Here is an 18986-nt window from a genome sequence, read left to right on the forward strand (position 1 = left end):
GCACACAGGAAGGTGGAGACTCAAAATATGATCTTACAGTTTTTGATAAATTGTTTGATAAGGGAACAAGATCAGCCAGGTAAAAGCAAAGAAGAGATGAAAGTCCTGACAAAATGGAGTGACAACATAACTGATGGTAAACATAGTAAACAAGGTTGTATAGAATCCATGTATAGAAAGATTCGTAAAGAAATTCTAGACATACACGAAAGGGAAAGAGCAGCGAGAGAAGCCGAGAAAGCGGAGGATGAAGTCTCAGAAGACGATGATACAGAGACTGGGAATGCAAGTAGAATAGCGTACGTAGGTAGGGCGAGACCCTTTGACAGACCCATACGCCCAGAATGCAAGAAACGTTTTCTTTCTCCCATACCAGAACAATGTTCTCTTGAGCATCTATTCCAGGCCACTGATAAAGTACTGAAGCAACGAATAGGTTACAGTGAACTTAGTACCATGCATGAACAGGAACTAGCCCGGTCAGCAGTACAATGGGCTGGCAATACTAGCGTATATAAAGATGACGCAGTAGCGCAAACATTTTTAAATCTTTCCCCAGACGAACAGCGATTAGCTGGTATGTACATGATTCAACATCTCATTACATTGTACGAAAGTCAGCATTCTGATCCAGGCCCCCTATATAATATATTGGAAGAGTTACTCCTAGGTAGATGGAGAGGCCTAGGTACCGATTTAATTCATATCATTCTAGAACAGCGACACAAATACAGGACTTTCCTGACTCCACATTTTGTTCCCGTTCCACCCCCAGTAAGGAAAACCTTTTACATAGACAGACAGAATCCCTTACGAGAAGTTCATCCCATCCGGACAACAGACAGTGAGCTTGAACGAGTGTTTGTTTACACCCCCTTAACGAAAATAGAATTATTGGAAATGAAGAAATTAGTGCCATGTCACGATAAAGATCCAGCAGGGTTTCACCGTGAATTAAAAGATATGCTCCGCATGGGGGAGTATACGTATCCCGATATCATTAAAATGTTGAAAGTTCTGTTGCCTGCAGGGATTTACGAAAAACTCAAAGAAAAAGAGTGGGAGGTGGGAGAGAAAAAGATTGATTGGGCAGAATTAGAAAACGAAGACAATACACGAGTCCCTGGTACTGGTCTTGGGGAAAAAGCTAAAGCATTACCAGAGTTATTAGTACAGGTTTTGCCAAGATTACTAGCCACTAAAAAGGAAGACTGGGATGCTATCTCAGCCTGCAAACAGAAACAAGACGAAGACACTAGTGATTTTTATTCCAGATTCGAGAAATGTTTCATTATTAATAGCGGCCTCAAGACAAGTAGTGAATCGTACCCACATCTTTTTGTGACCAAATTAGTAGAGAATTCCTTACCACAAGTTAAAAATAGAGTACTGAAAGTTGAGAGTACATGGCAAGCAAATAGTCCTTCCCAAATGTTACAAATGTTACAGTACCACCAGAACCGAATTAGAGAGGAACACGACCACGAACAGAGACGTATAAAAGACACGAAAATGAAAGTTCTAGTTGCTCAGTCTGTCCCAGCTGACAGTCAGAAGAGGGGTATGGCTCCGTCCAGTCATTCTGCAGCTCCTGTTAAAGGGATCTGCAACTACTGTAAACAGCCAGGTCACTATATAAACGAATGTGCCGTTCTGAGACACAATATCGCTACAGGCAAAACGAAAGAAAGACCGCGTCCGCCTAGACAAGAACATGTTCCACAGAATATTCTGCAGAACACGCAACCTCCACAGAACGCACAACAGACAGTAGCTGTACCCCAACCCCAACCCATTGCTGCCACACAACATGTCACGCAACAAATGTACCAGTATGCACAGTTAGACTACCCAGATTATCAGCAGTACTCATGAAACAGCCTAGAGAGGGAGGTTGGCTTGCCCCTTATCGAGGTTCCTGTAGATCAAGAGGGTCCCTATGTACATAGTCAGGTATTAGGGAAAGACAGAAAATTTTTGATTGACACAGGGGCGAGCAGAACTACCATCAGTCATGACGAGGTTCCAGGGGCACCCCTCTCAGGTTCACAGAATGTTTCCCTGGGATTTTCAGGAAAGCCTATTGTTAACGAAGTGTCAAAGCCAGTTTCCCTAGAAGTTGGTCCATTGTCTCGCACCACAGACTTGTTACTTACGAAATCATGTCCAGAAAACTTGCTTGGTATAAAAACATTGAAAGCGCTAGGAGCAGTGATATGTTGTTCTCCAGAAGGAGTGAGATTGTTTTTACGTGATTTTAAAGGACATTATGTGTTAAGAGATTTTGATCCACGATTACAGAATGTACCACAGCATTTATGGGCGCAAGGTCCAACTGATGTAGGTTGTATGCACATTACACCATACCGTGTTACTCTTAAACAAGGAGTTGTACTGCCCCAAATCCGACAATACAAGTTACCACCTGAGGCTGTAGCAGCCTTAATGAAAATTATTGACAAACTCATTGCACAAGGAGTGGTTGTAGAAACTGACTCCAATGTGTGTAATTCCCCAATCATCCCGATTCTTAAACGAACTGACCCTAATGCACCACCGGTCTACAGACTGGTGATTGACCTTCGAGAATTAAACAAATGCATAATACCCCAGTACCCAGTGGTCCCAGACATTTCTTCTTTATTGACTGCCATTGATTCCGAAGCTGCGTTCTTCACTGTAATCGATCTCAAGAACGCCTTCTTTAGTGTCCCCATTCATCCGGAAAGCCAGTATCTTTTCGGATTCTGTTTAAATGGCCGAAGCTTCAAATTTGCACGAGCTCCTCAAGGGTTCACAGAAAGCCCTAGTATTTACAGCCAAGCACTGAAACGACAACTAGACAGTATTCACATGCCTACTGACACTGCCCTACTCCAGTATGTTGACGATCTATTGATTACCGCACGGACAGAACGTGACTGTGAACGTGCATCATTGACAGTCTTGTATTTTCTGGCCGAAAAGGGGCATAAAGTGTCCCCTTCGAAGCTACAATTCTGTGCCCAGCAAGTGGTTTACCTTGGACACTTGCTGTCCAAGAGGGGTACACAGTTGACACCAGACCGCATTCAGTTAATTGCACATCTTCCACAACCCAAGACACAAATGGAAGTACGGGCCTTCATTGGCCTCACTTCTTACTGTAGACAATGGATTCCCCAGTATGCATATCTAGCCAAACCACTCATACAGTTGACAACACAGGAGGCAGCGACTTCGACTATCCTCCCCTGGACTCAGGAACATACACAAGCTTTTGATGAACTGAAGAAAGCCTTATGTCAAGCACCTGTTTTAGAGACACCATGTTACAGCAAACCTTTTACACTTTTTGTCACTGAACGCGATGGCACAGCATTATCTGTTCTCACACAAGATCAAGCAGGAAAACACAAGCCTTGTGCTCATTTCTCTAGTACATTGGATCCAGTAGCCCAGGCTCTGCCTGCCTGCCTAAAATCAGTTGCAGCAACAGCTCTAGCTATCAGACAAAGCGACTCCATAGTATTAGGACATCCTCTGACAGTACAGGTTCCACACTCCGTGGAGGTTCTCCTAAACAGGACACAGACTCAGCACTTGACCATAGCACGATTGACAGGATATGAACTGACACTGTTTCAGCCACACATAGAGATCAGACGTTGCAATATATTAAACCCTGCTACATTGTTACCCTCGATTACAGCAGACCCTACACCACATGACTGTGTGGAAGTCATTAACACAACTACGAAACCAAGACAAGACTTGACAGACATTGCATTGCCCGACCCAGACCTGACACTTTATGTGGATGGTTCATGTATGAGAACAAGTACAGGAGAGTTAGTGGCCGCATATGCAGTGACCACTGAAACTGAAGTCATAGAATCACATCGTATTGACACCTTGTCTGCCCAAGCAGCAGAGCTCATCGCTCTGACCCAAGCCTGCATACGAGCCAAGAACCTGAAAGTAAACATATACACAGATTCACAGTACGCATTCGGAGTCGTTCACGACTTCGGTGTTCTCTGGCAAGAGAGAGGTTTCCTGACCTCCCATGGAGCCAAAATCCGACATGGTCCCCTCATTCAAGCTCTGTTAGAAGCATTACACTTGCCTACAGTCATTGCCATCATGAAGTGCAAAGCACATACTAAAGTTACTGACACCATTTCCCAGGGTAACGACCTGGCAGATCGAACAGCTAAGCTTACAGCTCAGACTCATACAGACATTCCGACTGATACAACAAGGACTGAAGTAACTCCACTGACGCATTGCATGATAGTCAGGGATCCCACACAAGATGTACTCGACATAAAGACACATGCCACTCCGGACGAAATCAAGAAATGGACTGAACAAGGAGGGTCCAGACAGATCAGGGATGGATGACGAAGGGAAAAGCCACATGGTTTCTTCCCGACTCTATGGTTCAAGTTATCATTAATACAGCACATAGTCCAGCACACTTAGGAGAGAAAGCCATGCTAGATAGCATCCAGAATATTTGGTTCAACAAGCATTTACGTGCAGCAGCAAAACAGAAAGTGCGTACCTGCATGATCTGTTGTCAGTTCAATCCAGGCAAAGGCATTTCCGTGGAACAAGGTGGATTTCATCCTCCTGACCATCCTTTTGAAGTCCTCCAGATGGATTATATCCAGATGGACAGATGCCGAGGATTCAAGTATGTCCTCGTAGTTGTATGTGCCCTATCCAGATGGACAGAAGCTTAGCCAGTCCCAGATTACACTGCTGTAACTACTGCCAAACAGTTGGTTCGTGAATTTTTCCCGCGATACGGCTTGCCTCATGTCGTGTACTCAGATAATGGACAGCCATTCTCGTCCGAACTCATGAAACAGGTATCACTCCTGTTAGGATACCAGTGGAAATTCCACAGCGTACGACACCCCGAAGCAGCTGGTCTCGTTGAGAGACATAATCAGACTCTGAAAACACGGTTAGCGAAGGTCTGTGCAGAAAAAGGTGTAGATTGGATGGTAGCCCTGCCGGTTGCCCTCTTTTACATGCGTATGGTAGCTCATTCCAGAACCAGACTATCTCCTTATGAAGTAGTCTTCGGCAGACCCCCAAATATGTGGGGTACGCCTATGCCGCATAAAATCACTGATGTCGATAGTAATATGCTGACAGATTACCTGGCTTCCTTGATGTCTGCACTACTCTTTTGTCGTTCACAGGTCGCGGCAGCTTTCCCGGACAACACCCAAGTGAAACCGCATGAAATCGTTCCGGGTGACCTAGTATGCATAAGGAACTTCGATCGCTCAAGCCCTCTGGAGCCCAGGTGGAGGGAACCGAAACTGGTGTTGATGACCACGAGGACCGCAGTAAAAGTAGAGGGAAGAAAAGGCTGGCTCCATTCCAGCCACATCAAGCTATTTCATGGACTGTGTCCAGAGACATTTCCCAAGGACTGCCCTGATTCTGATACCGACTCTAAACTCCCTTTGTTAGAGAAAACTCCGCAACAGGAGTATAAAACTAAGTTAAGGTCTAGTAAGTCAGACAGCGTTTAATTGTTTAAGTCCCCCTCGGGTGAAGCGGTTAGACAGGTTTCTGACATGTATGAGATAGACCCAAATAGTGAGAGAGATAGACAGAAAGTCAAGAAAATGAAATACTGTAAAAATCTACATAGTAGATGTAAAGTTACATTGCTTTTTATGTTTTTTCTGAGTATTACGATCATATGTGTAAGCTGGACGTTACATGTTTTCTTTCCTCCTCTTGGCTCACATGTACATACTTCTTTCAATGACACTATAGAGCACACTTTCAGTGACCTGCCACCACACAAATTGTCCTATCGTCTAGCACTGCGCAACAACACTTTTATCCGTATGTTACACCATTCTCATCAGACCAGCAATGTCACGAATTGCTGGGTATGTGGCCGACTCCCTCCTTATCAGAAATACAAGGGAGCTCAGCCCCTCTTTCCCTATCCGTTTACACATAATGGTTCGTGCGGGGCATGGTTTACTTTAATGTCCTCATTAGACAGTGAGTCCAAAGTTTCCCAAGGCAACTGGATATGGGGGAACCTGAATACAATTATGAATAAAGCAGGTTTCCCTGACAAGGAAGGTCTTCCCCAAAGGACAGGGACCGATCTAGAAAATGAAGTGTATGGATTAGGAAATTTTTCCCTTAACCTCATGATTCTGAACGTTCAGTCTGAGACTAATTCGGACTTGCCGTTTATAACAGTTTTACCAGTGAAAGGTGAATTATGCGTTAGAAAGAATGGTTCAGTACATCTAGGAAACAGTGATTGTAATACTGTGGTCGAATTCAGCGGTAAAGGAAAGTCTACTTTCAAAGCTTCCCGCCATTCCTATTTTATATGTGGTCAGACAGCTTATGTACATCTGCCATTAGATTGGGATGGAGCATGTTATGTTGCGGTCCTACTGCCACCTGTTTTTCTAGCCCCATCCAATTATCATCGAGATACCCATATTGTGCATGTAAGACATAAGAGAGACCTTCCTCCTGTTATCGATTATTCCGAGTCAGCATGGGATCAGTATAAGGATTACATTAAAGGATACTTCTGGTTCATAGGTCCCGTCCAAAACAGTAAAATAATACGCAGGTTAACCAGAACCCTTGAAGCAGTAGTGAATGAGACTACTTCTGCCTTAGGTAACTTGACCGAAGAGCAGTCTGCTATGAGACTTGTTGTTCTTCAAAACCGCCTTGTCCTTGACGTCATCCTGGCCGATAGGGGCAGAGCTTGTAGAGTGATCGGATCTAGTTGTTGTGTGTTTATTCCTAATAACGCACCATCAGTATATAAAGCAATAACAAGGCTTCATAAAATAGCTCACCAGATGCACCAGAATCCTGGCTCCTGGACATGGTCCGGTTGGCTCCGGAGTGTGATATCAGCCTGGGGATGGAAAGTACTGTCATTCCTAGGAATAATACTGCTCATAGTATTCAGTTGTTGTCTCTGTCTGCAATGTGGGCCAGCGATTTGCGGCTTGTGCGCCACAGCCTGTATTCCCCGTCCAAGTTCACGTTCCCGTTCCCGAATGAAGAAAGATGAGCAAATGATGTTATACGAACAGATAGATGGTCTCATGAAAATAGATATATCCTGAAGGGAACGTAGGGGACAAGGAGGGAATGAGGAAAATTGAATTTTATATGGTCAAGTATGTCCCCTATCGTGTACCCCAACGTTCATTGTATGTGCATGACATCCATGCATTCTCCCTCTATGGCCGAATTGAAGACGCAATTGCATTTGCCTCCAACGTTAACATGTCATCTACCAGGCCCTCCATGAACGAAACGATAATTCAGCTTTAAAGCCTACGTTTCCAATGCATTTACATGGTGCACTTTTAAATATCGCAAAGCACACGTTTTACACGTTTTTCTGGCTCAGTCGAGCCAGGCCCTTAATTGAGGCTCCGAGTCTCTTCTGTCTCTGAAAGCTGCAGTTTAGGTATGCATCCCTAACCTCTGCCTTACTTCCTGCCCAGCCAAGCGGTGCCCGGCTCGGCCTGGCCTGCCTGCCAAGACGGCATTTGCCTACAGTTATCTGCTCAGCCTCCGCAAAAACACATTCCAGTCTAGTGAAATAGGTAAACATATTCCCGGCTGCGGAGCAAAGGGCCCTTTCTTCCTGTCCCCTTACAAGTGATTTACCGAACCCGTTACCATGGTAGGCCCATGGCCCCCGTACATGCATGAAGAACCATATGCACGCACTAGCATTCAGTATTGAACGGCCTCTGCCCGAGAGACCTTTAGCTTCAGACAACACATCCTCCAAACACAAGATATCAGATATGCTATAGGTGCAGGTCGTTCTGACATCCCAGACACCAAGACTCCCCTACTAGTGCTAAAGTCAAGCCCCCCAGCTCTCCACAGTTACACGTCATGATCAGTTGCGCACGCATCCAGGGTAAAGGTTTCTGCTGACCCTGCAGAATTTCTCTATGCATCCACCCACCTATGACACTTCTGTGACGTTTCCAGTACACACCTCCGTGTACGCCCCTGTACACGCCTTCTTTTACGCCCATGTGTTCTTATCTCTTCTCTTTTCACTTGTTACGCCTACTGTATTCATTTCAATTATACAGTTTTACTATATATAATGTGTGATGTTAATAAAATGTTGAATGTCCCTTCCTGAACCTTAGTGGTGATGGAACCCGATGTCCAGTGTCTCGAGCCACTTAAATTAAAGCCCGTATGACTCAGATACCACGGATTCTGCCTCTCATTTTATTGAGCTATCCTTATTGTCATTTAATGTATAGAAAAATAGTCCCGGTAATTTTATTTACCACATAATCTGGCGCCCGAATAGGGACCCCTCCCCTTCCCCACGCGCCGGCGATGTAACGCAGGCCCCTGACCCCTTCTACAGCCGTGACGGACTCCTGTGCACACCTGCGGGTTTTTCCTGCTATCTCCCTCAGGCCCAAGGAGAAGACGGAGACTGCGACCCGGCATCCAGACGAGGCGGTGAGGAATGCGGAGAATCCCGACCAGAGCCCAAGCCAGTTCGATTTTGTAAAATTTGGTTGTATCAATGCATACAAGGGCTTGATACGCTGAGCATATTCCTGAATGTATGTCCTTCCGAAAATCAAAAAGCCCAGCAAGGACTGTAATTTTTTCAGAGTTGTCGGAGCGCGCAATTGTGTGCATTTCTCCAAGAAGTGAGGAGCCAATCCTCGACCTTCATTGTTGAGCTTGTAGCCCAGGAACAACCCTGTGTACTCTGCAATGTGCGATTTTGCAAAGTTAAATGTGTAACCGAAGTCTGCAAAGCTACAAATTAAGCGGACAACCCGACAAAGATGCTCCCACAGTTCATCATCTGTGAGATAAATGTCATCCACATATGAACAAGCATCCGGGTCAACCCTCTTTAAGAGAGAGACTATGCGAGCAGCAAACACTCAAGGACTATTCCTATAGCCCATAGGTAAACGTTTGAAATGTTTTTTGACACCGCCGCAAGTAAAGGAGGTCCATTGGGAACTAAGACCATCAAGATGGTGGGCATAAAAACCGTTGGATATGTCAAGCGTGGTTTTGAAACGCTTACGCACAAGACTATCCACTAAAGCAGAGCCGTGAGTGTTCTGTACTGCACAGGTAAGGCAATGCGAGTTTAAATGCCGGTAATCCAATACCAAACAATATGAACCGTCAGGCTTGGTTACAGTAAAAAGAGGGGTATTCATTGGTGACACACAAGTCTCAATAACACCCTGACATTCCAATTGTTCAAGGATTTCCGCAACGGAAGCCTTCACTCTTTAAGGGATATTGGGGTTGAGGCTGAGGCATAGACCGCAAAGGAATCTCGCGGTGAGGTGAAAATTTATCCCATCCACAGTGAGTACGGTTCAGAGCTGGCGCAAGGGCCTTAGCCCACTGTTCTGCAAAATTCAGCGCATGCTCCTTTGAGACTGTGTGCGCGAAACTAGGGAGGATTACCTCCTCCCCTCTTGGAGCCGCGAGCACAAAAGGTGGGGGCCAGTCAGCCTCCGCTAACAAAATATCATAGGTAGTAGTAAGACTCTCCGAAAATACCCCTTCTATAGTGCGTTGAATGTCACCCTCAATGAATAAGACTATTTCATAGATCCTGTCAGGGGGAGCTACTCTAGTGTCAGCTGTCTCCACAACAACATAACGGTCAGTCGCTGTCACCTTCAGTAGTGGACGCAGGGCCTCTCGCAGTATGGTAATCTCCGCTGCGCTGTCCAGCAAGGTCAGAGCCCACGTCTGATTCTGAAGCTGGGTTCTCACTATCTGTGGCATATCTGTGTGCTGTTAAAGCAGCGACCTTCTTTTTCTGAAACTGGGGTCTCTTCGGTGTAGAATCGTCCTGCTTGCCTTTGCCTTCTTTGGGGCGGGCTGGTCGCGTCCTTGCTGGCCGCCCCGACCCTTGCCGTCTCCTCCACCACCGGATGAAAAAGCCGATGACTCCTGAAAAGAACGAGGAGAGCGTTGTTCAGAAACCTGAAAACGATCAGGTGATTTTATCGTCGCGCAATCACGCAAGTCATAAACACGTTCTGTGGGCGCAGGCAATGGAGACATAGGACGGGACTCCTGTTTCTGTTGTTTCTGTTATTTTCCCTGTTTCAGTTTTTTAGGCCAATTTTGTTTTTTGGACTTGGGCTGATCGTCGCCTTCCGACTGCTACCCTTCGGGTTGTTTTTTCTCTTTAGTAGAAAAAGGCTTGAGACTCCTACTATTGCGGCCCACGGTTTTATAAGCCGCCACAATAATTTTTGCCAACTGCTGGGGTTTATCGGCATCGGGCACTGCCTGCAAAGCATTGGCAACCTGAAAGTTCACCGAATCCCCCTTAACATTAGCAAATATGAGATCGGAAACCACATGAAAGGAGCCACAGAGGCGCATACCCAATTCAGCCGCAGCCTCTGGTCCGTGGTCATCCTGAACACGTTCAAGGACCATCGGCAGGACAGTCATAGACGGAGTGCCGTAACACCTCGTGTAGACTGCCGCAAATGTTTTTCCCCAGGTCTCACAGTCACAGATTTCGGGGGTCAAGTCCTTAGGTAAGCTAATTGTCAGAATCCTGTGTTTCTCACCAGGAGACGTGTTAGGAAATACAGCTTCCAGCTGGTCAAACTTTTCGGCAAGCCAGAAAGGAAAATCATCCTGTTCTTGGGGACACCTGCCCATCACAGCGTTGACCACAACGGGACTGAGCTTCATACCGCTCCGTCCGGCAGGAAGTGCCGCACCACCCGGGGCCCCGCCCGGGAGATTGCGGGTGATATATTGCACTAACGACCTAATTACGCTAATTGCGACTACATGTAGTCGTCTTAACTCAGCTACTGAGCATGCTCCATGTTGAGGATGAGGGGTAAACCCAGCAAAAACAGGTCAAGTAGCGCCTGGAATGGACAAAGGACCCAACCTCGGAGCTGCTAATGGATGGGGTAGGGCTCCATTAAACCAAACTCGATGCTGCTAAGTATCAATAGGAACCTCCTGTGCCCTATAGGAGTATATTCATGCAGCACAACAGTGGGAGTGTACGAATGGAGCACACCAGAAGTTCCGTCCACAGCAGGGAAGGTCACCCACGAATAAAAAATTTCGTATGGGTAAGCTGCTTCCGCACTCACCACCATTATGACCGCCATGCCATCCACGGGAACATTATAATTTTGCAAATGATTGCGCACCGCAATGCGACTATGCTGCGAAATGTCCACCACGGCCATAGCGACACAGAAAGGTAAAGGTACAAAGTCAACCTTGTAGCACAACTGGGTAGTAATTCAAAGAAACCGTTTAGAAAGATTCAAGCTTGAAAAGACCTATACTAATATAGGTAGGTTTATCCGACACCACCGTTAACCGGAAGCAGTAGTGAAGGGGTTAAGGACTGAAATGATGTACTACTCAAGTTTCATGCTATAAGACCAACAACGATTGGGTGCCATGTCGCAGGGATTCCGTGCTCAGACAGAACTGTGCATAGAGGCTTGGAACCTCAGTGAATTAGGGTGTGCCAAAACTCACCTTAGTACCCAAAATCCCCTACCAGACTAGCGACAGGGCCTCATTGGTGATCATAAACTCCCAATGCTTAGACAAACCAGAACATGAACTTAGTACACCTCAGGTAACGTGGAACACATGAACACTCTTTTGTTATACAATCATTTCAATCCAGAACAAGGAGTAAAAGAGGACACGTGCATATTTGAAATGTTTATTCACTAATGCCGTGCTCTCAAGCGCAGTATCTTAGCCAATACTACAAGAAAACATATTATAAGAAACAAAGTAATCAGCATAGTCACCAGTCCATAGAACACAAATGGTGAAAGCATAGTATTATGCTAAAATGAATAGGGTTTAACAAAACCTAATTCTCACCCTCCCTAGCTAGTATATTATAATATCTAAGAAGGTCTCTTGTGGGTTTTAGCAGAGCGGCCCCATACCTCAAGATCCTAGTGGTAAGGAATCACATCATCAGCAACCAGCTCTATTCATGCGAAGCACCATCAAGTCTGTTTGTATGCTCTTGTGCAAAGCAGTATAAAACGCGCCTAAAGCCAGAACTTGGCTGCAGCTGCATATATGTTATGTCTAGGAACGTGCGAAGATCAGTGCTCATAACAACTACTGTATTGAGATATCCTTGAAGGTCCAACACTCACTGTACAGACACAGCTCGCCAAGCGAAACTGATATCAGTGCAACAACATATTATTCTCGCATGAACCGAAAACATTTTACTAGGCTCAAAGCTAAAGCAGTAGATATGTGTCGTGTGCAAAAGCAGCAGAAAGGAAAATGGCGTTTAAACTCTTAAAAAGCTCATGCTAACTTAACACAGTAATCACGCTACACATGTCAATATATCAGGGTACATCAGTTTAAACGACACGTCTTTGTTTACAAATCTGTCTTAGTTGTGCCATCTGCATCATAAGAAGGAGCAGGCTGTAAATGCTATATTCAGACTGGTACTGGATTTGGAGCGTCACTCATGTATGCATTTAGTATTAGAAGTTCTGTATTCAAGTAGAAGCCTTGGTCTTCTATACCTGTCGCTGCTTCACTTATGTATCAACGTAGGAGCCAGCCTCAATGCTCTATGCATGTTACAGCCTCTGTATGGTTGTAGAAGTCCAAAACATATGTATGCATATGTAGGTATTTAAATAGTGCAAACCCAGCGGTGAAGCAACAGAGCATTATATAAATACCATTATGTGAAGGGCCTGGAGACGATTTAAAAGATCATGTACATCAAGTGAGGAAGACACAAATACATTGTAACACATTTTAGGTACTGTAAGATTAAATGATTTGCCTAGAACCATACGATTTTGAGTCTAGCACAGAGGCTGGGATTCAAGCCTGAGATTCCAGAACCAAAAAGCAGAAATTTGCATTGCTAGGACACATCATCTCATTTATTCATGTCCACATCTCTTTTCATGTACGGATGTAGGCGCTCCAGTCGTGTGTGCATTGAAGTAGTTTTAGTAGTTTTCATGCGTTACCCTCTATTGTCTCTGCATGCTTGTATTTAGGGACAAAGGCCAGTGAATACTTGAGTATTCGGGACAACTTTATTCTACTCAGCAAAACTGCATGCTTGGCACTGCATTCTACGCCAATCCACTCTACTCTTTACCACTCCACTCTATACCACTTCACTCAACTTAAAAAAAATCTACTGTACACCACTACACTTTACACCACTCTAAGCCACTCTTTTACAAGCTGCACCACTCCACTCTACTCCACTGCATTATTCCACTTCAATATAAGCAGCGCCACTCTATGCAACTATACTCTACACAACTTAACTATACACCACTGCACTCTACATCACTTAATTTATATACACATAATTCCACTGCATACCATACCACATTTATTTATTTATTTATTTTACAGACTTGTAGAGCGCATGGCTGCCCATAGGCGTCCCAGCGCTGACAGACAAGAACCTAGTGAGAGATGCTTTATGGGAACAGCCATGTTTTTAGTGCTCTACAGAATGAAAGAAGGTTGGGTTGGGCTCTGAGGTTTGGGGGGAGCGAGTTCCAAAGTTTAGCAGCGTTGAGTGAGAACAGTCGGCCGCCTGAGCGGGCTTTTCTGACCCTGGGAACTGAGGCTAAATTACGGTTGGAAGAGCGGAGCGTTCTAGAGGTGGTGTGGGGTGAGATGAGATTTTGGAGTATGGGAGGGGCCTTGCCGTGCATAATCTTGTGGGTCGTGCAGAGTGCTTTGAATTGAATTCTCTCTTGGACAGGGAGCCAATGAAGGGCCTTCAAAGACGGTTTGGCTGAGCAGCGACGATGGGTTCCTGTAAGAATGCGGGCTGCCGCATTTTGTGCCGTTTGGAGTTTTGCTAAAACTTTTTTGGGGGCCCCTAGGTATAGGGCGTTACCATAGTCTAATCGAGATAGTACAAGGCCGTGGATGAGGAGTTTGCGAGATTGAGTCAGAAGCAAGGGTAGAATTTTTCTTGCTGATCTTAGCAGACCGTGACAGGTTCCAGCGGTTTTCCGTGCTTGGGCTGAGAAGTTGAGTTCTTTGTCTAACCAGATGCCCGACTCTTAATTTCTGGTTTGGACACAGGGGGGGGGGGCCCATAGTTGACGGCCATATGGAAATGGAACTGTATAAAGATTTGTTGCCTAAAAACATTATCTCAGTTTTTTCGTTGTTCAACTTGAGGTGGGAGCTACTCATCCATTTTGTTATTTTTATATTTTATATTTGCACTACAGAAATTCACTCCACGCAATTCCACGCCACGCTATTACACAACTAACAATTCAATCCAACCCACATAATTTCACTCAAACTACATGCATCCACTCCATAACACAAGGGTAAAAGACATGACCATTTACAACACCAATAGCTTTAACACACCTTTATTCTACTCTGCAAAACTGCATGCTTGGCACTGCATTCTAAGCCAATCCGCCCTACTGCTAAATCTGCGATAATGGGCTTCCTAATATGCATTATAAAATTCCAATAGAAGCCCAGGTTAGATGTCCTGCACATCTAACCTGGGCTTCTATTGGAATTCTATAACGCATATTAGCAAGCCCATTATCGCCGTTTTAGCAGCCGTTTCCTGCTTCTAAAACGGCAATAATTTTAACGAGATTCTTGCTAATATGCCCTCTACGTCCTTTCTGGAGACAGTTGTGGAGATATGGTTGGAGTTTGTGTTCATCCAGACTTCTACAGTTAGATATTCTGAGAACTACTGGCCCTTGGTGAGATAGTTGCTGACGGCTGACTCCAGGCTGCAAGGTTGCTTGAGGCCATTACTACTTGCCCTTGATTGGTTCTCTTTTTCCAGGTTTCCCGGAGCTCGAGCCTCCCCAGGGGATGATGTCAATGGTCTCAGCTTGAAAGGTTTAACCAAGCTCAAGTGATGGTTGCAGGAGCTCTGGCCGGACGGTCAGACGTACTAAAACGTTCCCAGAGATACAACAGACCTCCTCGCTACAGGTCTGTCTCTTGTGACCAGGGCCTACTGCATCCAATCTGTCCTCCATCAGTACTTGGACAAAGTCACTTTTTTATTCAGCAGTAAACTGGAAGCTTGAAGGGATGATGCCTGCATTCTTAGTACGACCTTGCTAATTTTATTGTGTCCTTCAGGACTTAGGCTAATGGGTTATGACTAGGTCTTAGCAAAAATGTAATTATGTTGTAAAAAGATGCATCATTTACGAATTTAGCATTTTCATTAAAATCACATTTCTTGAAATTCACATCTTGCTACTTATGAGAGATATTTTGAAAATCACGTTCCGTTAAAAAAGTGTAATTCTATAAAATGTTTACAAAATTGCACAAAGTTTCATGAAGAAACTAAGTCATTTTGTAACTCGGACCCCCTTAAGTTCAATATCTATGTGAACTCTCCTTTCGTGCAACTGGCCCAAACTTCAATCTCAACTTCCACACTTCCAAGATTTCATAGACTCCTCTCAGAATCATGGCAGCAGAACTTTCTGAGAGTTGCGTTCAGGCCGGCCAACTCTGTCACTTGTTACTTCCACTCGCAGCCAAAATAGTAGCTCCTCTCTGGCTTAGTTTTCCCATCTTTAATCTGCAACGGGCTTCCCCACCCTCCAGCAGATCAACAGGAAGGAACAGGGAGTTAGCCAGTTAGTTTCCAAGACCTCAGTTATGACATGGAAGTGTGTCATGTCCTGCACAGTAGCCTAACGTTTTCCTTCTTAAATCACCACCTGTTCCTAGATGCCTCAGAAAAGAATGCATCTGCTGCAGCATCTTTTGTTTTCCCACAGGGTATCTCCCTGCAGGTTTCCAATGACAGACAGCATTCATCACCACTCACCCCCACTCCATGTCATTTTGCATGGACATATACTATCAAAGGAGATGCCAGCCTACAGGTGCCCTTTCATTCTCTCGTAGTGCTGTTCCTTGAGAACTGGTTCACATGAAATCGACAGTCAAGCTTAATGACTGTCAGTACAAGTGTCATCACCAGCAGCGGCTGCCGCTAACTTTGCTGTTAGTGCAGTGCCTGAGGATACTGGTAGCTGTGCTTGTCATGAACAGGGGGTAAATAAATTATATTTTCTAGGTTGATATCATGGACAAGTGCAATCAGGTGGGTGGGGAACCCCATATCAATTATGATACGATTGTGGTGTTGTTTCTTTTTTTCCAAACTCCTGTATGAAGATTTTATGCAGTCTCAGATGAACCCTGGTCCTTTTCTTAGAAGTAACCTGCTTCCATGGCATGCACTTGGAATTGATTATTTGCAGGTGTTATTGATGGCTTTGCCCCCAGCTCGCACTAAAAGTTGTTTGACTTTTAGGGATGACCTTCACTCTGCTGCCTCACACCCAATCTTGACCAATTCAGCACTCCAGTGAATAAAGACCACTGATGCAGCAAGAAAAAGCCCACAGATGTGTTAGAAAGTCACCTGTTTGCTTGACGTATTAAAGTAACCATTTTTGTATCGTTCATCCCCATTTTGTTGCTGATTGATACTGGTGTTAACTGAGTCTGATTGCACTCTGGGCTCTGCTAACCAGGCTCAGGGTCGCTGCTATGTGTAAAAAGGTACAAACTACCTATAAGTCCCTAATATGTAACAGGGCTAGGATGTCCAAACTACCTATAAGTGCCAAGTATATCATAGGGCATGGAGGTTTGGAGGCCAACAGATCTCCTGCCCTTGGACTTGTGCTCTGCTTAGTGCCTTCTGCCATTTTAAAGGCAGCCTGGCCTTGCACACTGTCTTTAAAAGTATGATTGTGTGCAAACTTGACTTAGGTGGTATGGGCACTTTAAAAGTGATCATTTACCTTATTTCCACATATTAGGTACCCCCAGGGTTTCCCCTAGGTGTCCAATGGGTGGGTGGGCTTGCAACTATAAGCAGGGGCCTTATAAGAGATGTTTTATATGCTCTGGTGAGGAAAAAACTGCTAATTTTATCCCCCCCCCCCTATTGTAGATACTTCGCTCCATAAGCTAAAATTGCATTCTTTTATTTAGTGATAAATATTGCTAGGAAAGGAGTGAAAAATATCTTTCAAGGACTTAAAAGATTGGCAATGTTGAATATGTCATAACTAGTACTGAATATGTCATAAGTAGAACTGGTCAGCCTTAACAGGCTTAGCAAAGCTGCTGTGATTAAGTGATAAGTGCCGTGGCAGGAGCAGAGGTAATCTGATTGAAATAGCTCAGCAGCTAGGAATTCATATCTCTGTTTCCCTACATTGGATTTAGTTCTGAAGGGGCTGGGATTCTTATCTAGATTTTTACCTTATCAATTCTCTAGAATCCCAATACAGGTCGACTGGGCCTTTTTGTCTGCTACGAAGTGTAGAGGGGAGGTTTCCAAACTCATAATTAAACAGCTTTGCAAAATCGACCATCAAATTCAATTTAAAGAACCACTGACTACGAACTGAAGTTAAGAATTTATTACAAAGCCAAAAATAATTGGACATACAAGCACCTCAACAAGAGGTTCAAGAAATAAACTGGCACTAATACAAACATAATCCTACGAAGGAGTCTCAAACGACTCAGAATGAAAAGCAAAGTCAATTCTAGGAACATCAGGCATCCAATTACCCTCCCAATTTGAAGTCTGGACTGCATTTACAAAAGGAAAGGAAAGGTTAGTCTGTCCCTACGCTAACTCTAAAGTAACATCCTATTGGACCCGGACCTTTTGGCAGGTTCACCCTGAGACTTTTTGCTTTTTCCTATCCTGTTTCTGGGACCTGGCGTTGGTGATTTTAGGCCTCTGCGCACTTTTTCACTGTGGTACAGTGTAAAGTGCGTGAGCTCTCTGTGTATGTGTGGTGAGTGACCTGCCCTCCCATAGCAATGAATGGGGAATATGTATGCCCATGGTAGTTCCTGATGTGTGGGGAGTGCAGGGTCGAGTTTGATATGTGCGAACTCGTGAGGTTGAATGCTGCGTAGTGATATATGCGGCATGACTGTGTCTAGTGTAGAAGTGCCACTTTTAGAAGTTGGCATATTTGTGTAATTTATGTCTGGTGTGTGATTGGCTGGTGAGCCTGGTCCAGGAGTGCCTGGGCCTGCTTGTGGATTGACTGTCTGGTTTGAGGGTGACAGGGGCTGGGGAGCCCAGGAGGTTGTCTGAGTCAGCCCGTGGATGAAAGGCTGCATCTGCTGCCAGAGAAATGGGAGGAGATAGCACCTGGGAGTGAAGAGTGCTGTGCCTGCCTGCCACAATGCTGGATCCACCTCCTGCTGGGCGACTGTCGCCTCTGCCCCTCACCCTGAAAGGAGTTCCCTATAACCAGTTCTAGCTGGTTCTCACACTGCCTGCACCCTTTAGACAAAGGATTTCTCTGTATAAAAAGGGTGCTCTGACACTCTAAAAATGTACTTGTTTTTTACTTGAATCCTGCCAGGAGCGTGCTGCTGCTTGGGCTCAGGAGAAGGCTTGCCTCCCTGAGCCCTGCCCAGCCCCTGGATACCTGATGGACTGCTGGAGGACTTCTTCCTGGGGGCCCTTTTTGCCTGGCCTGAGGATGGCTGGGATACTTCACTTGCCCTAGAAGCCGTGTCCTGTAATGCCCTGCAGCTGCTGGGACCCTCCTTGCTGTGGGGGTCCTTTTTGGGGCGTTTTCGTGATTTCTGGGCTCCCCAGCGCCTCGTGGGTGCTTTATCCCGATTTCTGGCAGAGCGCTGAGGTCATCTCGTGTGGGAAGCGCTCCTGCCCTTTGTGTGCCAAATGGACGGGTGCCACCCCGTTTATTGAGTTATTTAGCGAGTGCCAACCTCGCTTTGTTATTTTTAAACCCGAGGGAGCCTACCCCGTGTATGCCGCTGGAAGCTCACCGCCATCAGCCCCCGGGGTCCGCTGACGAGACCGAAGGGCAGCGCTGCAATTGGGCCGC

This window comes from Lissotriton vulgaris, chromosome 4_1, assembly GCF_964263255.1.
Source record: "Lissotriton vulgaris chromosome 4_1, aLisVul1.2, whole genome shotgun sequence".
Taxonomy (NCBI): Eukaryota; Metazoa; Chordata; class Amphibia; order Caudata; family Salamandridae; genus Lissotriton; species Lissotriton vulgaris.